Below are 21,261 nucleotides of genomic sequence, written 5' to 3'. Positions count from 1 at the left end.
AGAGCAGGGAGCCTGATGCGGGGCTCAGTCCCAGGATGCTGGGATCATGACCTGAGCCAAAGGCAGACGCTTAACAACTGAGCCACCCAGGCGCCCCACAAGTACCTTTTAAGTATATGAAAATGCTCTACCCCACTCATGGTTTAATGAATCAACATTAAAATAAGAAACCAGGTGTGCCTGTGTGGCTCAGTCAGTTAAGCATCTGCCTTCGGCTCAGATCATGATCCCAGGGTGCTAGGATCAAGCCCCGCATCAGGCTCCCTTTTCAGGGGGAAAGTCTGCTTCTCCCTTTCTATCTACTTCTCCCCCTGCTTGTGTGTTCTCTCTCTCAAATAAATAAATACAATCTTAAAAAAAAATTAAATGAGAAACCAGGAGCGCCTGGGTGGCTCAGTCGGTTAAGCATCTGCCTTCAGCTCAGGTCACAATCCCAGGGTCCTGGGATGGAGCCCCGCATTGGGCTCCCTGCTCAGTGGGGATCCTGCTTCTCTCTCTCCCTCTGCTGCTCCCCCTGCCTGTGCTCTCTCACTCTCTCTCTGGCAAATAAATAATAAAATCTTAAAACGAGAACCATTTTTCACCTACCAGAATGACAACATTATAAAAATCTTGTAATACACACTGATGAAGTAAGGATATGGAAAACAGGGAGACTAGGACATTTTTAGTAGGATTAAAAGTTGGTGCAGCCTCTTTGTAGTACAGTTGGATACTATCTGTCCAAAGTTTCAAAGTTATACCCTCTGGCCCAGCAACTTCACTACCAGAAATTTGTCTTATGTGTATGCTTGCACTGGGCATTAAGACATATCAAAGGCATATTTACAATGATATTCATTACAGCCTTATTGGTAGTCATAAAAACCCTAAGCAATGCAAATGTTCACAGAAGACTGGCTACATAGATTATGGAATCTTCATTCAGTGAAATACTAAGCAGCCATTCAAAAGAACGAGACTCCTTTATATTTATGGAATAGTCTCCAACATAGATTAAGTTTAAAAGCAGAATAACGAACTGTGTGCATAGAATGACCCCACTGGTCTGCATGGTGGTTTTTAGAAAGTATTTTTTTTTTAAGATTTTACTTCTTTATTTGAGAGAGAGAGAGAGATAGCCAGGGAGAGCATGAGAGGAAAAGAAAGGGAGAAGCAGGCTCCCTGGCAAGCAGGGAGCCCATTGCGGGGCTCGATCTCAGGACCCTGGGATAATGACCTGAGCCGAAGGCAGACACTTCACTGACTGAGCCACCCAGGCGCCCCATAAAGTATTTTTTCTTACAGACATTGATAGGTTTACATACACAGAGACTATCTCTGGAGGAATATATAAGAAACTAGCTACTTTGACTACCTCTCAAGAAGGAAAGTGGCACAGTAAGAGGCCAAGAAAGGGAAGGAGATGTTGTTTCTGTCTTAAATATTGTTTTTTACTTGCTCTTTTTCAATCAAGTGTATGTTTTAGAAAAACACTGGACGTACTGGTCAGGGGTTTGGGTTGCAAGCCACAAAAACAAACTCCAATTAATTTAAGCAGAAGATGAATTTATGAAGGGATATCGGGTGGTTCACAGGTGCTGCAGGAGGACTGGAGACCCCAGGTTTAGCAGCGAGCCAGAAACGCCTTCTCGAGTTATGCTGCAGAACAAGGGCGTGAAGGGTAACGCTGCTGGGATGGGACACCCCGAGTCCAGATGCCCATCCCTGCTGCTTGAACCTCCAGCACAGAAAACTACCAACGTCGTCTATATTTGGGGCTGCTTCAAAGCATGACGGGAACTCCAAAGTCATCCAGTCCAACCTCATTTGTGGATCAAGAACTGAAATAGTTCTGGGGGGGGGGGGGGAAAGCAGGTGGTTTGAGGCTTCACCCAAGATAGCCAAGCCAGGAGAGTAATAGAGCTGGTACTTCTCTAAGACCCGTGCCCATCGCATTGTGTTGCTTTCTGCAACTTTAAGAGGAAGAGGGAGAGCAGTGTTCTCTTTGTAAATACTCAGATGTTCAGATCACACTCGATTTCTCAGACAGCAGGGCTGGTGCTCCATGCCTGACTTGCTGCCTATGAGCTCTGCCGTGAGGTTTTACTCTTGCCTTCTGCACGCCTTTCTAACCTCCTTTAATTCTTCTTTAATTTTAATTCCGGTAGAGTTAACATACAGTGTTATTTTAGTTTTAGGGGCAATATAGTGATTCAACAGTTCACTGTATCAGTGCTCATTGTGATAAGTGTGCTCTTAATTCCCTTCACCTAGTTCACCCATCCCCCCACCTCCCTCTGCTAACCATCGATTGTTCTCTATAGTTAAGAGAGTCTGTTTTTCAGTTGGTCTCTTTTTTTCCCCCTTTGTTCATTCGTTTTGTTTCTTAAATTCCACATATGAATGAAATCATACGGTATTGGTCGTTCTCTGACTGACTTATTTCATTTAGCATTATCCTCTCTAGCTCCATCCATGCTGTTGCAAATGGCAAGATTGCATTCTTTTTTATGGCTGAGTAATATTCCATTAACTTTTTTCTGGGACTACCAGTTTTGCACTTTCCAATCATCTCATGGCAATTTGTATTACTTCTCAAACCTGGCTTTATTACTTGCTGATGTCTTGGGAAAATATTGAATAAGACATAGTATTAGATGGATGACAAAAGGAGAAGAAACAAAAAAAGACAAGTTCATGTAGGTGCCAATCATTTATTTGGGGAATGGTCATTTAATGCTAGATAATGAGGACAAGGGTGAGCTACAAATCAGAACTAGATATATTTCTTGCTCTGTAGAAGCTTACTTTCTAGAACAGTTGCTCCAAACTCTTTTCATCATGCCACTCAAGCCAAAAAAAAAAAAAATCACATACCCAACAACTGCATATTTATTATAAATAATATAAGCTCTACTGTACTGGTTTTTGAATATTGGTAGTTTAATTTTCTTAGTATCTTAAAGAATAATAAAAACAAGTGTTCACATATTGTCTTCCCTCACCTCAGTATATCACCTTTGGCCCCCCTTGAGCATGGTTCCAATAGGGGAATCAGATGGATACCCCAAAATACTATACCACAAAAAAGTGTGAAGAGGCCTGTCACATCAGAGTGAGCAGAGTATTCTTAGAGGATTGTGGAAGCATTGCAAAAAGAAAGGAAAGCTGCGAATATTCAAGGGCTTCTGACCTAGATCCTGAGCCCAGCTTGGGCCACGCATCAATCTGGGCTTCAGTTCCTTGGCTGGTGTTTGTGCAAAGACTGCTTGATAAAAAGGCTGCAAATGGGGGCCTCTGTCCCCTCTGAAGCATCCATTTCCCAGCACCTCAGGCTGGGAAACATGCCATCCCATGATGTTAGGGACAGACACGTCTGACACATGGCCCAGAACTACCTTTGACTGTCCACACAATCAACAGCGGAGTGGCAAGTGCCATGGATGTGGAGGCAGGACACTGAATCCTGGCTCTCTTGCTAACCAAAGGTATGACTACAGTCCCTCAGCTTCTCTGAGCCTCAATTTTCTCATCTGTAAAGTGGAATAATAAATGCCTTCTAGGATAGGGGTGCCTTAGTGGCTCAGTCTGTTAAGCATCTGCCTTCAGCTCACGGGTCCTGGGATCAAGCCCTGCTTTGGGATCCCTGCTCAGTGGGGAGTCTGCTTCTCCCTCCCCCTCTCCCTCCCCCACCCCACCCATGCTCACTCTTGCTCTCAAATAAATAAACGAAATCTTTTTTTGAAAAATGCCCTCTAGGATATTAACAACTGCTAACATGTGTTGGGTTTTTCATTGTGCAGTACACGAATCATCTCATGAACTCCTCATGACAACGTGATGAAGTAGATGCTATGATCGTTCCCATTTTGCAGGTGTGGAAACTAAGCCCATACCCTACCCACTGCGCTCCCTGCTGACCGCCCAGTGCTGCCCGGGGGTGGGCAACTAGGTAACGTGAACCCTGAGGTACGCACAAGGTACCCTTACACATCGTGTAAGATGTAGTCATTGTCCTCAAGTCTAAATTCAAACTATGCTTCTCTACACAGCCTTGAAGGTCAACAAAGTAGGATCTGGTTGGAAAGAAAAGGTGGAGAAAGAGAACTTTAAAGTTACCCTCGCTATTTTGGGTGTATGAGTCTGGGAAGAGCGCCAGGTGAAGAATAAGGAGACCAGCTCTGCCCCCACTTACACGCTGCGAATCTGGACACATCATTTGAGCCGAGGTTCCTTGTCTCTTAGGGATCCTAATAAACGAGCTCTACGGGGTCTTCTTGTTGACTATTTGCTAAACGCGCCGCAGTCTGGACTCTCCCTGCTGTCAGGGCAAGTGGCTGAGCGCGGCAGGAGCACCGGAGGCGCTGCTTGGGTCGGCGGGGGCTTACTCGGAAAAGGCCTTGTAGGGGCCCCAGTGACAGTGGATGGTGACTCCAGCCAGAGCTCTGGTGGGCTGGGCTGGTAATTACAAGGAAACATTGCAGAGAAAGTTTCTGTTGTGGTTGTTCCCTCTGTTGACTTTGGGCAGTTCTGTCATTTTTGAAATGACCCTTCCCAGATGAGATTGTCCGTTTTCAGCTGGGTAAAGCCAGAGCCTTGCAGCTGATGGGGTATTTGAATCCCCTGTGGCTCGGTCGCTGGAGGGAGGCCAGGGCAGCTGACCCCCCCCACCCCACCCTAGCTTCAGGGAAGTGAGGCCAGAGCTGCAAACTTGCTGACACTGGCCAGAGGCCTGCAAACCCAAATGTCCTCCTCTCCTCCGCCTCAGGGGGGCAACCCGAAGAAAACCAAACCACTAGCTTTCCAGAGCAGGGAGTCTCCAGCCGAGCCCCCTCCCTTGGCTCACAGCCTCTTGGGGACAAGGTTACAGTTACAAATTGAGAACTGCTGACGTCTCCTTTTTGGTTGTTGTTTTAAAAACAAAACAAAAACACAAAAAACAAAAAAACAAAAACCACACGTACGCTTTCCTTCATGACTTAAAGCTTCACATAGCTGATTCAGACCCAAAGGTATATATTTACCTGCTTTGCTTTTCTTGTTTTCTCAAGTTTGAACAGTATGAACGCGGCCGTTTAGGAGTCGGAGAGAAGGAAATCTCATCTGCGTAGAACTTTTTCCTAAACTTTCCAGTTTCTTTTGGCCTCTGAAAGCCAAAGAATAGAGTCTTTTATGCCGAAGATTAGAAACATCTGGCCCTCACGTTTGAGCAAGGCTGGGCTGAAGTGCGCAGAGCCAGGTGGAATGGCCTGCCTATTTGAACTATGGAATTTAAAGCCTCGAGAGGACTAAAAGTTGCTAAATTCAACCGCCTCGTCTTATAGATAAGGAAACAGGCCCAGAGAGGTTAGGACTTGCTTAATGTCACATATCTTGTGAGTGTCAGAGGTGAAGCCAGACCCGGAGATTAACTGGAGGAAACTTGCTCCCACCGACCGCTGCTTACATAGACCCAGGCACGGGGAGGAAACGAAAACAGAAAGAAAATGTGTATAAATATGCTTAAGCACTCTGTTTAACTATTTCCACTTGTGCCTGCTTCCGCTCAGTTCTCATCCACGGGCTAGCTGTGCTTCCTCAGGAGAAGAAAGGGATTCAGTGTTCCCAGAGCACCTACTATGTGGCAGGTGTTCGCGAGATTATTTCGTGGTGGAATTTTCACAACACCATGAGGGAGGCATTATTATACCTGTTTTGCAGAGGGTGAAACCTAGAGGTTAAGCGCACTTGACCAAGGTCACATGACTCAGAAGCGGTGGGGTCAGGATTCGAATCCAAATCTCTCCAAGGCTGAAGCCTCCAGACGGCCTGACACCACATTGCCGTGGTCACTGCGCGTGTCACAGTTTATACCTTTATACTTTCCTGCTTTCAAAATCACAACCTCGTTTTCATAAGTATTACTTTGTGGACATAATCATTCATGCAACAAATATTTATTAAACAGCTTCTCCACGCCAGGCACAATCAAGACGCTGAGGCTATAGCCGGGAGCATTGTGCACGGATCCCCGCTCCCGGAGAGCACAGCTTCTATGGGCAGACGCAGCCGATAACCCAAATCCATAAGTCAGTCTAGGTGACAAGTGCGAGAGCGCGAGGCGGGGCAGCGGGGGTGGGGGGAGAAAAAAACAAGGCTGGGGAATAGGAAACGTTGTGAGCCGGGGGTGGGGAAGGATAGCAATTCTAAATGGGATGGTCAGAGAAGGAAAGTCTCCTCTGTGACATCTGAGCAGATCTGAAGGTGCTGAGGGAACAAGCCAAATGGGTATCTGGGAGAAGAGGGAAGGGCAAGTTCAAAGTCACTGAGGCAGGAGAAGGCCTGGTGTGTTCAAAAACAGTTAGGAACCCTTAGGGCCGGAGTGGAGTGCGCAAGAGGAAAGAGTATCAGATGGAGTCAGAGAGTAAGGGGGGCCAGATGAGCCAGGGCATGGGACCAAGAAAAACACCAGCTTTTCTGCTGAATGAGAAGGCGGCCGTGGAAGCTTTTGAGTGGAGGATCGACACATTTTCATTTTCAAAACGATCCCTGTGACTACGGCGTTGAGAGTAGACCAGGGGATGGGGAGCGGGGCGGAAGCAGAAAGACACGTTGAGAGGTCGTTGCAATAATTCGGGTGACAGACGGTGTGACCGGAACCTGGGGAAGTGAAGGGTGCAGTGAGGAGCGAGGCAACTCAGGGTGTATGTTGACAGTGGGACCAGGGTGATCACCTCCTGTCTCACGTGCCCGGGTGTCGCAGAGCATCTATTGTGGGATCTAGGTGTCCCAGCGGGCATTATCACAGATCATCTTTCTATTCACATTGCCACTCACACTCTTTGCATGTCTTCTTTCCTTAGGATGAACTCCTGGAGCTGGATCACTGAGTCAGAGAAGGGGACCATTGTTATGCCTCTTGTTCCATACTGTCTCCTCCTTAGTAGGCTCCGCCAGCAGGGCCTGAAACATCCTTCATTTAAGATGCTCCGGAATTCCTCTCCTATCGCCAGCATCTCTCACCCTCTCTCCCACTAGGGTTTTCTTCTTTTTCGCCCTCTCCTCCTTCTCCTTTTGAGGAACTTATAAAGGGGAAGGGTAACAAAGATAGACAAAGTTTAGTGCTCGCTACGGACAGAGGTGAGCAAAGACATGGAGGGATTTCTTCATTTTTTTTCTTCATTTTTCCTCAGGGTCTTACAGCCCTGAGAAAGGGCCAGCTGCTTCCCTCAGTTAGATGGAATCTTCTGTAAGAATCAACAAACTAACAATACTGCTGACTTGGAGACCCCCCCTTTTTTTTCCTTCTGGGGAGATCAATGGACTTAACAATTTCAATTATCTTCCACAATGTCCCCTGGTGCTAGATCAAACTGCCTCCCCTGAACAAACATTCCTCTCACCAGGGTGGGAAGTTCACAAACTTTTTGACTCGGTTTATTCCCCTCCCCCATCCGTTTGGTTCCCCTGTCAAAGGATGCCCTTGCTTTCTAGCATTCCAGAGCGGACTTGCTCAGTCTTCCTTATCCAATTTCATTCTAAGTATGGAAAAAAATTTTCATTATGTATTAGGGGCAGATGCATTCTTATGGACTGCAAGACCAGTTTGTCAATTTCTGCTGGTCCTAAATTTCATACAGAATTGCAAGAAACTCAGAATAGCCAGACGATCTTGGAAATGAACAAAGTTGGTAGACTCATGCTGAAAGACTACAGTAATCAAGACGGTGTGATACTGGCATAAGGATAAACATTTGGATCGATGGAATGATTTAAGAATCCACAAGTAAACCCTAACAATTATAGTCCGTTGATTTTTGACAATGAGGCCAAGAAAATTCAATAGGAAAAGAATAACCTTTTCAACAAATGGTGCTGGAACAACTGAGTAAACACATGCAAACAAACTAAGCTGGACCTCTAGTAAATATCACACACAAAAATTAACTCAAAATGAATCACAGACCTAAACGTAGGGGCTAAAACGGTAAGACTTTTATTTTTTTATAGATTATTTATTTATTTATTTATTTATTTATTTATTTATTTATTTTGACAGAGAGCGCGAGCACATGAACAGGGGAGAGGCGTAAAGGGAGAGGGAGAAGCAGACTCCCCACTGACTCTGGGATCATGACCTGAGCCCAAGGCAGACGCTTAGCCGACTGAGCCACCCAGGTGCCCCAAAACTATCAGACTTTTAAAAGAAACCTTCAGAGTAAGTCTTTGTGGTCTTGGATTGGGCAATGATTTCTCAGAGAGAACACCAATACAAAAGGTTGATGTGTTGAACTTCATCAAAATTAAAAGCTATTGTGTTCAGAGAATGCCTTGAGAAAAGCTGAAAGGACAGCCCAGAGAATGAGAGAAAATATTTGCAAATCATAAATCTGATAAGGGACTTGTATCTAGAATATTTAAAACTCTTACAATTCAATAATAAAAAGACAATTCAACTTAAAAATGGGCAGTTACAAGAGACTCTTTTCCAAAGAAAACATACAAATGACTAATAACACAGAAAATCATTAGGGAAATGCAATTTCACCCACTAGAATGGCTAAATAAAAAAAGGCAGACAATAACAATTTTTGGTGAGGATGTGGAGAAATTGAAATCTCATACACTGGTGATGGGAAAGTAAAATGGTGTAGCCACTTTGGAAAATGGTTTGGCAGTCCCTCTCAATGCTAAAAATAGAGTTACCATATGACCTAGCAATTCCAATCCTGGCTATCTACCGAAGAGAATGAAAACATATGCCCACACGAAAACTTGTACGTGAATGTTCATAGCAGCTTTATTCACATAATAAAAAAAAGGAAATTACCCAAATGTACCACAGCCAACAAATGTATAAACGAAATGTGATACAGCCATACAGTGCAATACTCTTTGGTAATAAAAAGCCACGAAGTACAGAAACAGGCTACAATATGGTGGAGCTTCAGAAACATTTTGCTAGGTGAATGATGCCGGGCACAAAAGACCACCTATCGTGTGAGCTCATCTATATAAAATGTTTAGTGCAGGTAAATCCATAGAAACAGTAGATTAGTGGTTGCCTAGAACTAGGGAGAGCAAAAGGGGGGTGGGGGAGTGGAAACGGTGTGTGAGTGCTAACTGGTACAGGTTTCTTTTTGGGATAATGCAAATGTTCTAACATTAAGGTGATGGGTGCAAAACACTATATACTAAAATCATTGAATGGTGTACTTTAAAGGGGTGAGCTTTACAGAATATACATTTTATCTCAGTACAGCTATTTCTAAGAAGTGGCTGCTTGTTCTGGGAAAATGACACCACATTGTTCTGTTCAGTGCCCTCAAAAAATTAGTTCGTGTAATGCATGAAGGAACATGGAATGGGACTGGCCTACAGGGTCGCTAGTAATAAAAGCTGGAGACAGAGAGGGGCCAGGGGAAGAGGAGGACAGCATAAGGGACGGGGGAGGGATGATAAGGAATAGGCAAAGAGATGCACCCAGAAATGAAGACATAAATCGTCCTAAGGTTGGAAAGCCGGGCAGGAAAGGGAGAGGAAATGTGGGAATGGAATTTGCAGGGTATCTTTACGCTATAGGAATGGAGGTGGGATGGTTCAGAGCAAAACTGCAAAGCAAATAATTAAAAGAATAAAAACTTCACTGATTCGCTATGTGTATCATGCTGTGTAGAGCTGATGGAAATTACTCCGTGAACGTATGTGAGCACTGTAGATAATTGGGAAAGGAATCATGCTGCTGTTGCCAAATTTGTATCAAAGCACAATTATAATGCGATTCTGCAAATAGCCAGAAAAGATAAAGTGTTGACCCTTCTTAACAAAGCTGTGAATTAACATGAGGTAACTTTTAGGAAACTGCTTCTTTGTCTAAGCAGAAATCCACGTTTATAATCCTATTTGTATATCTCTTGCCTCTCAAGAAGGGTATTTTTAATTTCTAAAAATGTTTTCCCTAAATCAAAGCTTTTTAGAGAGTTGTTGGATCTGAAATGTGTCCATTTTTTTAAATGAGGATTTTAAAATAAGAAACTTGTTGTATCTAGTAAGATGCACACACTCGTGGAGGCAAACACTGTCTCCCCAAAGTTCAAAGCATGGCGAGATACAGGTCACACCACTATTAGCCTGTCCCTGTCAGGTCGTGGCCTTGCCGACTCAAGAGCCCACCTCCTCCTCACAGTGCGTCACATAGGGTAGAAAAGCCCAAGACAGAACAGCTGTGACCAGGGCTTACTCATCTGTACAGACGCTAGATGATGATAGTTATAATAATTAGCATGTGTAAAGGGCTTTGCAGTATAAATGCCACCACCGTGCATTTGATTTTCATTTAATTTTAATCTTCAGAGAAACCTCTTCTTTTTTCTCCCCAGGGGAGAGAATCAAAATTTAGGAATGAAGTGAGATCTCTCCTCAAGTATGTAAACATACCTAAACCTTTCTCGGTCTAAAAAAATGAAATCCATTCTTTACTTCACGTGCCCTCCAGCCAACTCATCTCTCTCCTCCTGAGGAAGCTTTTTCAAAAGCAGCTCACACTCATCATCTCCCCTTCTTTGCACTCATTTTGTCCATTTCCCTGTGTAAGTACTGTAGTGTGGCAGGGCAGGTCACAAGCTGACAGCACCTGGGGAGCACGGTCAGCCCTCTCTGTACAGCTTGGAACATGCCTGGTTATTAAACACAACTTGTGGGTTTAACAGAATGAGTCCTTGACCACTCAAGTCAGTGGGCAACCTCTGGGCAGGCAGTCTGGCTTGGGAAGCTTGTAGCATTCCTCTGAGCTTCAAGGAGCTTCCGATTCTTGGCTACTTCCCCGTCCTTCCTCTCTGAAAGGGAGGAAGAAAGGAAAGAAGGAGGGAGGGAGGGAGGCAAGGATCGTCTCAAAGCAAAATCATCTGACTACAGACTCCATTCCCTTTTTCCTTTATTAGGATCCATTCCAACTCACTGCTGTTGGGACTGCTAAAACAGAGACCACGTTTTTGCCACTTTAGATCTGGCCTTGTAAGAGAAGAACTCTTTCCCTCACCTCACCTCCTATCAAAGTACCTACCATTCCTCCATTGAAATTTCATTAACGATCTAGATCTTGGAAGATTTTCTGGGACGAAGAGAACACAAAAGTGGAGCCTATCAGCAGAGGTGAGCCAGCAGAAGGGAAGGGGGTTTGCCCAAAGGCATGCTTCACCTGCTCCCCAGTGCTCCCAGGAGTCAGTCCTGGTCACTTACAGGAGAGGAAAATGGGGTGAAAGAAGGCCATGAGTGAGTTCACAGCCTTGGTACACAGTGAGTTCTCTCTCCCCTCCCAGCTGCACGAACCATATTTCCTGTTCTCTTATGTGAAGTGTGAGTCTGGCACTCTGTGAAGACGCAGTGCCCACTTTCAGCCAAGCAAAGCAGCCTTTCCTCCAGATTGAGATGGCTGTGCCTCTTCTCAGTGCTCTGCTTCTCCAGCTGCAGAAGCAGGGCCCGGCTCCCACCTCCCCAGATCCAGAGGGAATGAGCCACTATGAGGCTCTAGCAGTCCACGGAGTTCCCAAACTTACCAGCGTTTCAAATCTAAACATAGCTACTACCCACTTCCCTGCACTTTCCACCCGCTTCCCTATAATTCAGGCTGCTGAACAATCAGTACCTCCTTTGACAACAAAGGGGACAAGTGTGAAAAGCCAGGGTAGGCGATGGGCAAACTCAGAAAGTAGGTGGAACATTTCTCTGATGTGCCATCTCGTTCCTTTCTCCTGCTCCCTCTCCTGAAGTCAGCAAAGAGTCTGCAAATAGTCATGTGTACGTGAGTGTGAGTTTCAAGTTCTCAAATGGTAGCTCATAGGGACTTGATCTTTCCTTATAAAATAAAACAGTTTCGGCCACCATGAGAAACATCTTGTCAGGCAGGTAGCCAAAGGACTTTTAGGGACCACGGGGTCCTTCATCTGACCATCCCACACAGAGAGCTCCTTCAAAACATGCACAGAGCTGGACCAGGTGGAGCGTCTGAGACGGAAGGTCCACAGTCATTCATTTCAGGGACTTTCCCCCAGCCTCTGCCTCTCTGGTGGCTTTGCTGTCATCACCCACCTACTTAGGCCAGACCTGGGGACACTCATGGGTGACCCAGGAAGGCTGGCTCAGGGGAAGTGGAGGACAGACTGTGCTGATGATTTATTAAACGCTGTGGCTTCTTCCTCCTCCACAAGGCTCCTCATCAGAGGGTGCGGCTTGGGTCATGCTGGGCACTCAGCAGCTTTGTGGTGGGTATCGGTTTGTGCTTCCTTCCCTTTGCTTTCGATTCAGTGCTTTCCTGTTGCAGTCTGAGCAGTTCTATTTAACCACAGCCCCACAGCAGCTACCGCTGCATGCAAACTGGGTCCACCGGGGGGCAAGTGTAGGGCAACCCGAGGGGAAGAAAGGGCTGAGAGGTGAGAAAGGAGAGTGGTGTAAGCCAGCTGGAAATGAAGAAAAAAATTCCCAAGATAGAATGCCATGATGAATAACAATCCAGAAAACATTCCAGTAATTTAAAAAATATGTTCCAGCTCACATTCAGCTATGGTAAAAGTCAATCCTGATCTAAGTTAATCAGCTCAAATATATTTTCATTGGAACATACCTTTGGAGGTATTTTTCAAAGAAATAAGAAATCTATAGGTGAGATGAGGTGAACTGGGGTTTTAATTCAAGAAATAATTTAAAATTAAGTATCCAAATTCAGGTCTGATTCAGGAATAAGATAAATGACAATTTGGGGGTAGAATTTAAATTAGACAGGTTTGAAGCCCAGGCAAAGGAACAAGAGTTTGTGAAGGCCTAGAAGCAAGAGAAGGCAGCGTGTGTTTGCACCACGGGAGGCCAGCATGAGTGGAGTGCAGGCTGATGGCAGCTAGGCAGGTGACTGATCGTGGAGAGCTTATGAGCCATGCTAAGACGTTTGGACTCTAGCCTAAGGATAGTGGGAAGCAACTAAATGATTTTAAATGGAGGAGGTGAATTTACCAGAAGTGCATTTATAAAAAAAACCTTTCTCGTAGCTGGTGAAAAATGATCCAAGGGGAGAAAAACTAGAAGCAGGAAACCAGCAAAGACTTACAAAAGTCCAGAGGTGACTGCTTAGGCCAGGTGAGGATGAGAATAAGTGGGTAGATTCAAAGAAGTCGATTTTACTGGACTTGGTTATTGATTGAATGGAGAGAGTGAGCAAAAGAGAAATCAAAGATGAATCCCTGGTTTCTAGCTAGGGCAACTGGGTGGATGTTGTGGCATATATTAGGAAAAGGAACATCAGAAGAGGAATAGTCTGAGAAAGTGAGTTGATTAATATGACTTAGGAATATCCAATCAGAGAGGTTCCAGAAGGTAGTTGTTATATTAGTGTGGAGTTCAGGGGAGATGAGATTTGGGAGTCAGCGGCATATAACTCTCATAAAGCCATGGAAGAGAGGAGATTTCTCAGATGACGTGTAGAGGGAAGACAGGCTGACATAGGACAGGGTCCTGAGGAACACCAACACCTAAGGAGTTGGTAGAGAGCTTGCAAAGGTGCCTAGGATCCATGAGGAAGGTAGGGGGGAATAACAGTGTGTGGAAACCACAGGAAGACGGTGAGTCTATCGAGGAGATTGATGGTGTCCATTTCTGCTCAGTGTCAGGTAAGACAAAGATTGATATAGCCACCGGGTTTAGTAATGGGGGACATTACTGTCCTTCATGAAATCCCCGTCTGTACAGTGGGAGTCGGTGCCAGATTAGTCTGTGTGTGAGAGAGGGAGAAGTGAAGAATTAGAAATAGCAAGGCATGCCGACTGTTTCCTCTCCCTCAAATGCCCTTCCACGCTTTACCTACTTGGTAAAATCTTCCTCCTTCCAGGGTAGGGGTGAAGTGAAGGATATTTATAAGCAAGCAAACACAAATCCAAGGAATATTTTCTTTTCCAGATGCAAATTCAGCCAGGGCTGGAAGTCAGGAAGTGGGTGACTTACTCCATGCTCACCAGACAAGAACTTTCAACCAATAAAGGAGGTCTGTACACTCCCTGGTGCCAGTGTAGGGGTGTTGGTCTACATTAAGCCAAGAATGTGAGGCAATTCTTAGGAACAGGAAGAGGTTTAGCTGGGATGGGACGAGGACTCTGACTTGAGGGAGGTGGTAGAGGGAGTGGAGTGGGAAACAGAGTAGGTTTTTTTTTTTCAAAGAGCAGAGCTAGCAATGAGCTGACAAAAGCAGAAGGGATTGAAAAACTATACCTGAAAGCCGTTCTACCCCATCTCTAATTACAGTAAAGCACACAGAAAAAGGATCAGATTCAGAATTGCACCACCTCTTGTACCACCTATTAGGGGAGAGAAAATACTCACCTCAGGACTCTCTTGCCACAAGGGACCCCCGCCTGCACTTTTCTCTTCAAGCAAAGAACAGCTATTCTAATCACAGATGAGAAAATTTATCGGTAAGATGGGGATAGTGGCTATCAACATACATGATAACATGTAGAAAAGCACCTTACATGCTATTTAAGAACAGTTCACAGTTGCCTGGGTGGCTCAGTCGGTTAAGCGTTCAACTCTTGATTTCAGCTCAGGTCATGATCTCAGGGTCCTGGGATCGAGCCCCACGTTGGGCTCTGCACTGAGCATAGAGCCTGCTTGAGATTCTCTCTCTCCCTCCCCTCCATCCCTCCCCTCACTCACACTCTCTCTCTCTCTAAAAAAAAAAAGAATGCAAACAATGAATCATGGAACACTACATCAAAAACTAATGATGTACTATATGGTGACTAACATAACATAATTTAAAAAATTAAAGTAAAAAATTTTTGAAAAGAACAGTTCAAATGTTAGCTGCTGATGTTCTTACAAGGTATACAAGCACAAGCATATTTTTAAACAAATTTGAATAAGAAATATTAGATACAGATGACATTTGCTCTGAATGACACAGACGCATGTTATGGCAGACGTTTTTAGACACTGTTGGGAATCTTTCTTTGGACTTAACCAGTCATCTTAAATGGAAAGAATCAGCCCTGAACAACTTACTTTCTTCATGCTTAAAGAAAATTATTTAAGAATTGGTGCTTTGTGAGATCTAAAAATCTGGGGTTAAATGGAAAAACATGGCCAGAGGTTTTTGGTTGTACAGGTCAAATCATTAAACTGAGATTAAGGAAATAGCCCAAATTATTTTCCTCAGAGGACAAAGAAAAGGCAAACAATTATTTTAAATGAGTGTATTTTTGTTATGGTATTTATTTATAGCAATGAGATTTGCCTTGTCTGTCACATAAAGACCATAATTTTTTAAAAGCTCTTCTCTTTTCAGTATAGTTGTTTTCCAAACACTACATTAGACACTTTGAGGAAGTGGCAGTCTTCAGACTGGAGTTTTGCTGCCCTCTTCTGGGAACATGAAATCATAGCCCGAGAAATAGCCCGAGAAATGGACCTGAATACTGCCACACAACCAGACCAGGCAGAAAACGGCCCCATCAGTAATAAAATGATCACAAAGGAAGGTCGTTAGTTTCCAGAGGAACGAGCAGAATTGCATTGATGACCACTGCTTTCCTTGAACAGTTAGAATAGTCATGATAATAGTGATACACTGTGGTACTTAGAGATCCCTTCATGGCTCATAAAATCTTCACGACTGTTATTGCATTTTTACCTGCTTTTATCCTCAAATAGTCCACGTGAAGTGGGTGAAGCCGGTCTCATTCCCACTTTCCAACCATAGGAAACTGAGGCACATGGTACCTCGGTAACCTTAAGCCTTACAGCTACAGACTGGCAAGCTGGATTTAGAAACCAAGTCTCCTGGCTCTGGGTTCAGTATTTTCCAGCCTTCCCCACCACGTTCCCCACAGACCACTGCTGCATGTGACGGCGGTAGTTTGTCTCTGTTGTGGTTTCATATAAATCGCTATCCTTTTCCAGTAATGTCCATTTTACACTACGCTGTTTACCTGATGAAAATAAATATACTGTTCTGTATAATTCTAGCAAGGCTACACTGCTATTGCAGCAAAAAGGACAAAAACAAACATATCTACATAAATCCCACAAGCAAGTGGATGGGCTGTAGCAGAACTTCTTAAACTTTTGCTCAAAAGTTCTTTAGTGTTTTGTTTTGTTTTTAAGAATCTTCAGCAAGCAGACTTCTGCAATAATAAGTCCCAACTCTGCTATGGGGAAAACTGAGTTTTGAGAAAGATGAAAGAAAAAATAATGATGAAAAAAAAAAAGATGAAAACAACCAAGAAAAACCAGCTCGAGAGTCAACGTACTTTCATTCTAAAGTTCTAACTGTGCAAATAACACGCTTTCCATATTAATGTAAATGGCCGAACAAAAGGCATATAAATATGCTCTTCAGTCCTCACTTTTATAGGGCTTACTACCTGCCTCTGCATGCCCAGCCCAACAAACCTCACTGCCTACCCACACTACTTGCAAGGGCGTCACTGGGAGTTTGGCAGGTGCAAACTGCCATCGGTTGCTCACAACTAAGCCTTAAACCAGTTTTTTTTTAAGTTCTTTTTTTAAGATTTTATTTATTTATTTATTTATTTATTTATTTATTTATTTAGACAGTGCACACAAGCAGGAGAGGGGCAGAGGGGGAGAGAGAGACTCTCAAACTTTGCACTGAGCCCCACACTGGGCTCAATCTCACGACTGAGATCATGACCTGAGCCGAAATCAAGAGTCGGGTGCTTAACTGACGAAGCCACCCAGGCCCCCAAACCAGTTTCTTAACTCTAGCATGGTAAAATATGTCTTACTTTATATGGCATGGTGGTCAAGGTATTTATAATTGAACTGGAGTCACTTTTTCAGATGGCAATTTGGCAAGGGGTTGAGTGACATGAAAAGCTCGCTTAATATTATCCATACAATATACAAGCGTGATGCCTCTGTGGCCAACTGAAAACATCCCCAGACCGATATCTGCCAGTCTATTTGACTTTTGTACTTTCTCTTCAAGTCAAATTTGTCTCCACATCTTAATCTCTTCTCCCTCTTCACCTTCTTACTTCCAATTGTTTCTGCCCTAAAGAATCAATTTCATTTGCTGTATTATCTCTCTTCCTTTTCTCCGATGTCTTCACCATATATTGCTAGAATCTTCCTGTTTTTCCTTTATTTTGTTTTTCTGTTTCATTTGCCTTTTCCCCTTCCCATCCCTTATTTAAGGTGGGGGGGGAGGGGGGAGGCAGGGAGGGCCAGAGGGAGAGAGACAGAATCTCAAGCAGGCTCCACACCCAGCACGGAGTCTCAGTAAAAACTCATTGTGCAAGTACTTTCTATTCAGCCACGATGTCCGTGTGTGCAGGTAGTAGAAAAAGAGTATTCAATACACAACACTCAGGGAGTCCTGATTCCATCACTAGGAGTCTTTGAAGGTGAACTTCACCCAACGAGAGATGACTGGGAAATTTTGGCTTTCGAACAGCTGGTCACTGTTGAATAGACTCAATTGTAGATGTAAAACAAAAATCTGGGAGTGGAGCAGGTGGGAAAAATAGGAATAAGCAGCATCTGTTTCACTGGGTGGAAACAATAGTGTACGAAGAGTCAGGTTAAGATGGAGGTAAAGAGAAAATAGAATAATGTCAAACGTTTGAGGTTGAGGGGTCACTTACAACTTAGAAACTGAATGTGAAAAGTTTGACAAGCTAATACGGAACCAAAGATGTCCAAAAACTTTTGGTGCAATGTTCAGCCCTAACTCTACAACCTTCTTAAACACCACACTCACATATAGGCACACATAAGAAGAAAAGAAAGCAAATACCACAGAACGACAAACAGATGAAATTTCTCCCCCATAAGTTAACTATAGCCTAAAAGAGATGGAGACTCAGTGTTAAATATGGCGAGGAGAACCAAGACGATTTACTTTACTGTATACCCTGATACATCAAATCAACCATGATAGTAGGGATTAGAGCACCAGATGCAAAAAATACACGAGTCGAATTGTTGAACGCTACATCAAAAACTAAAGATGTACTATATATTGGCTAATTGAACATATTAATTAAATAAAATTCACAAGTGCACAATGATTGTCAAAACAAATACTTTAATGATATAGAATGGGGAGGAAATATTCTTTTCCACAGCACAATGCCAGCAAATACACATTGTATAGGAAGGATAAAGTTAGATAGAATTCTTCCAATGTACAAACACAGATGCGGTTATGATGCACCACAGGGATCATTAAAGATGGCAAAATTTTAGAAAAAGACTTTAGAGAAGAAGATCTTCATACATTCTCAGAGAACCCCTTGCCAAAATGCTAATTTTAGGAAGAAAATCATGTGTCCTGCTATGAACAGATCTGATAGGCCCTCCATAGCAAAGTAACCAATGAAGCTGTCACAAGAATGGTGATGGGCAAACTTGGACCCTCTTGGTCTCCGGGTGGGCTGAGCTGGGACACACACAGCGTTAACTATGGAGTGTCCTGGCCAGAGGGTTAGGCTGAATTTAGTCAGGAGGAAATGATCAGACAACTTCAGGATGTAGACCCTTAAGCCAAGACATCTGACTGTCCCCTACAAACAAGGAAATGTCAGCACCAGCAGACACAGCCACCTAACGGTGAGGAGATGTTTTGGGTTCAAAAGGACTAAAAAAAAAAAAAAAAAAAAAGGAACACATTCTTTTTAGTCCTTTGGAACCCAAAATATCTCTTCTCGCTTGTGTTGTCTCTTCTATGTGGTGACACTGACTGTTTGAAGAAAGTCCAGTCATCTTGTTCAATGATCTACATTCTCAAGTTGTCTGGTAACTTCCTCATGCTCAAATTCAGGCTAAACCTTTCCAGCAAGAACACCGCATAGTTAATGCTGTCTGCTCCTAGCGCAGCCCATCTGGTGGCCCAGAATGTCCAGTTTGACCTGTGGTCTTTTTCCATGGTGCTCCTGACTCAGGTTCTCTGCAGGGTGGAATTGAGAGCAGCAAGACTTAAGGTCTGTCAAAACTGTGTCATCTAGTCAGGCATTGGTCTCCTGAGGGATTTCTCACAACTGGAGCTGAAGGCTAGAATCTCTCTCATCAAAGCAGTCTTTTGCAGTCAAAATCACAGAGAATGGCTTGTGATTGTGATGTTGATTCTCAGCAAAGGATCCCACCTGTGCTGTGTTTGGGCTTTAAGTTGATTTGCTGTTCTAGATTTCTTTTCATCAAGTGGAAAATGATGGGGTTTTGTGATGGGGTTTATGATGGGGTTTTCTTCACATGAGGAATCTCTTAGTTTCTGAAGTACTTGGTATCTGAGAGAGAAAGAGAGAGAAATCAAATGTGAGTCTTGGTCAGATGGCTGAGCCTGGAGGGGTGGCTACCTGGTGACAGATGTCAGGAGCAAGCTGAACCCCTGTCCAGAAGGAGCCTAAAGGGGGGAGCCGCAGGCAGCCTGAGGGGGAGAGTGAGAGCCACAGGTCAGAAGTAATACCTCACTAAACTGAGCGTCAGCCTGTGTTGCAGGATCCAGGGACCCCTGTGCTCCCCCACCCCCCAGCGGGAGCCTGGTGATATCCCAGCTCAAGGCTGCTGTGAGCTTTGGCCAGATCCCAACTACCCCTTCCTCAGTAGCCACTTCACTCTTGAGCCCCCTTCATCAGAATCCCAAGTGATGGCTTTCTCACACCTCCCAGAGAGGGATGCACCTAGCACCCAGCACACACGTTCAGAAACAGACTGCTGTAGGAAGGAGGGGACCCTTGGCCGACAAACACACCCCCTTCTCACCCTTGTCCCCGTCTTCTGAGGAGGAGGCCAGGCTATGGAATGAGTCCTAGAATGTCAGAGCCAACAGGGGCCTCAGCCTATCTCCAAGTTCCTTTCTGCCATGTGCATATGAGGACCCCCTAAAGCCATGTGACCTGTGTCTGAAAACCCTGGCCTGAAACCCTGGCTCAGGCCCTGTGCAAACATGTGGGGGAAGGGAGAGGAAAACCTCTGATCTGGAGGTGTGGGCAAGCAGTAGACATTCTTGGTCACTTGGCTGGAGAGGAACAAGCCCAAAGGGGCAGAGGGAAGAACTCAAGGAGGAGAAACTCAAAGGGGAATTCACAAAAAGAGAGCAGGGGTGTTACCATGGCCCTAGTCATTTTCACTCAGGGACGCCAACATTCTCTGAAGGTAATCTCACACAGGATAGCCCTTAGGGCATTTCTAGGACTATTCTCAATGCAGAGACTCACCAAACTCTGAAGAGAAAATGAAAAGGCATTCGTTTTAGCTCTCTAGATTCTCATCCCTTCTTTTCTAAAGTTTCCCTAAAGAAAGAGTCTCTCAGTGTTTACCCTGGTATACAGAAGGACCTGCAAATGGGTTAACATAGGAGAATGAGACCTAAGGTTCTTTACTGAGATGTTGTATAAGGACAAAATTTGATTAAAATATTTTTTTTTCAGTCTGCAGTGAACGTGCAGGGGGCTGTGAAATCCACTCAGTGACTAGTGAACTGTCGATTTCATTGTCATAGGAGTAGAGCACTAAATTCTTTGACCTTTGATCAGGGAAGAGATTCTGTTTTGGACTCTGGGTATCTATGTAATATTTATTTTTTTCTTGTCTTTTTTTCTTTTTTTCTTTCATTTTCTTTTTTTACTTATTATTCTGTTTCGTTAGCCAGTGTATGGTACATCATTAGTTTTTGAGGTTGTGTCCAATGATTTATCAGTGACGTATAACACCCAGTGCACATCACAACACGTGCCTTCTACATTATAGGGGCTGAGGAGAAACCTAACTCCAGGCAGTCCGGTGTGGCACTCCCAGCTGTGACAGGTTCTCATTTAGTTTTTCTCATGGGGGCTCTTTCTCCTCAGCTTTAGCACTTCTTATTCACATGGAGAAGTTGAGGGTTACGTGTCCTCCTAGGTCAGATTCCCTGAATGACCCAGGAGGAGAGTCCTTTTGCAAGTGACTCATTAAAACAGTGCTCCTGGGAGGATGAGGCCTCAGAGTTGGGCAAGCAGGGAAGGAAGGCAAAGAAGCCGAGAAAGTGTGTGATTTCCGGCAAAGTTCACGTGTTTGGCGACATGTGTAACTGATGCTGCTCTGCTGAGGAGGGCCATGGGGCCTGCTTCCCCGTGGCCATGAGTGGAGGGGAGAGGGGATCTCAGGACGGCCCCAGCAGGAACACAGCAGAGTTCAGATGCAACCAGGTAATGGAGATGCCAGGGCCGGCAGGGTGGCAGTCCCTAGGGAAACAGACGGAAGCCCAGACAGAGGTAGCACCAGCTGTGGGAGTGACCAAACGAGGAAGACAAGGCAGTG

The 21,261-nt window shown here is 44.4% G+C and overlaps 1 protein-coding gene and 1 long non-coding RNA gene across 2 annotated transcripts in view; one reads left to right on the top strand and one right to left on the bottom strand.

Moving 5' to 3' along the window:
• Window positions 1–10,891: 10,891 nt before the first annotated feature.
• On the top strand, window positions 10,892–14,468 carry LOC125281904 (uncharacterized). Its single transcript, XR_007188995.1, has 3 exons — window positions 10,892–11,112; window positions 13,903–13,987; window positions 14,245–14,468. It is a non-coding gene; the product is annotated as an uncharacterized LOC125281904 (long non-coding RNA).
• Window positions 14,469–18,035: 3,567 nt separating this feature from the next.
• The window catches only part of LOC125281909 (neuroblastoma breakpoint family member 4-like), a 35,968-nt gene continuing 32,742 nt past the window's right edge, over window positions 18,036–21,261 (bottom strand). The window contains exon 20 of the mRNA XM_057309491.1: window positions 18,036–19,250. The gene's annotated coding sequence lies outside the window, so the exon portion shown is untranslated. The remainder of the gene's footprint in view (window positions 19,251–21,261) is intronic.

The sequence above is a fragment of the Ursus arctos genome, unplaced genomic scaffold, assembly GCF_023065955.2.
Source record: "Ursus arctos isolate Adak ecotype North America unplaced genomic scaffold, UrsArc2.0 scaffold_85, whole genome shotgun sequence".
In the NCBI taxonomy this organism is placed as follows: domain Eukaryota; kingdom Metazoa; phylum Chordata; class Mammalia; order Carnivora; family Ursidae; genus Ursus; species Ursus arctos.
This window is presented reverse-complemented; position numbering and strand designations above follow the sequence as displayed.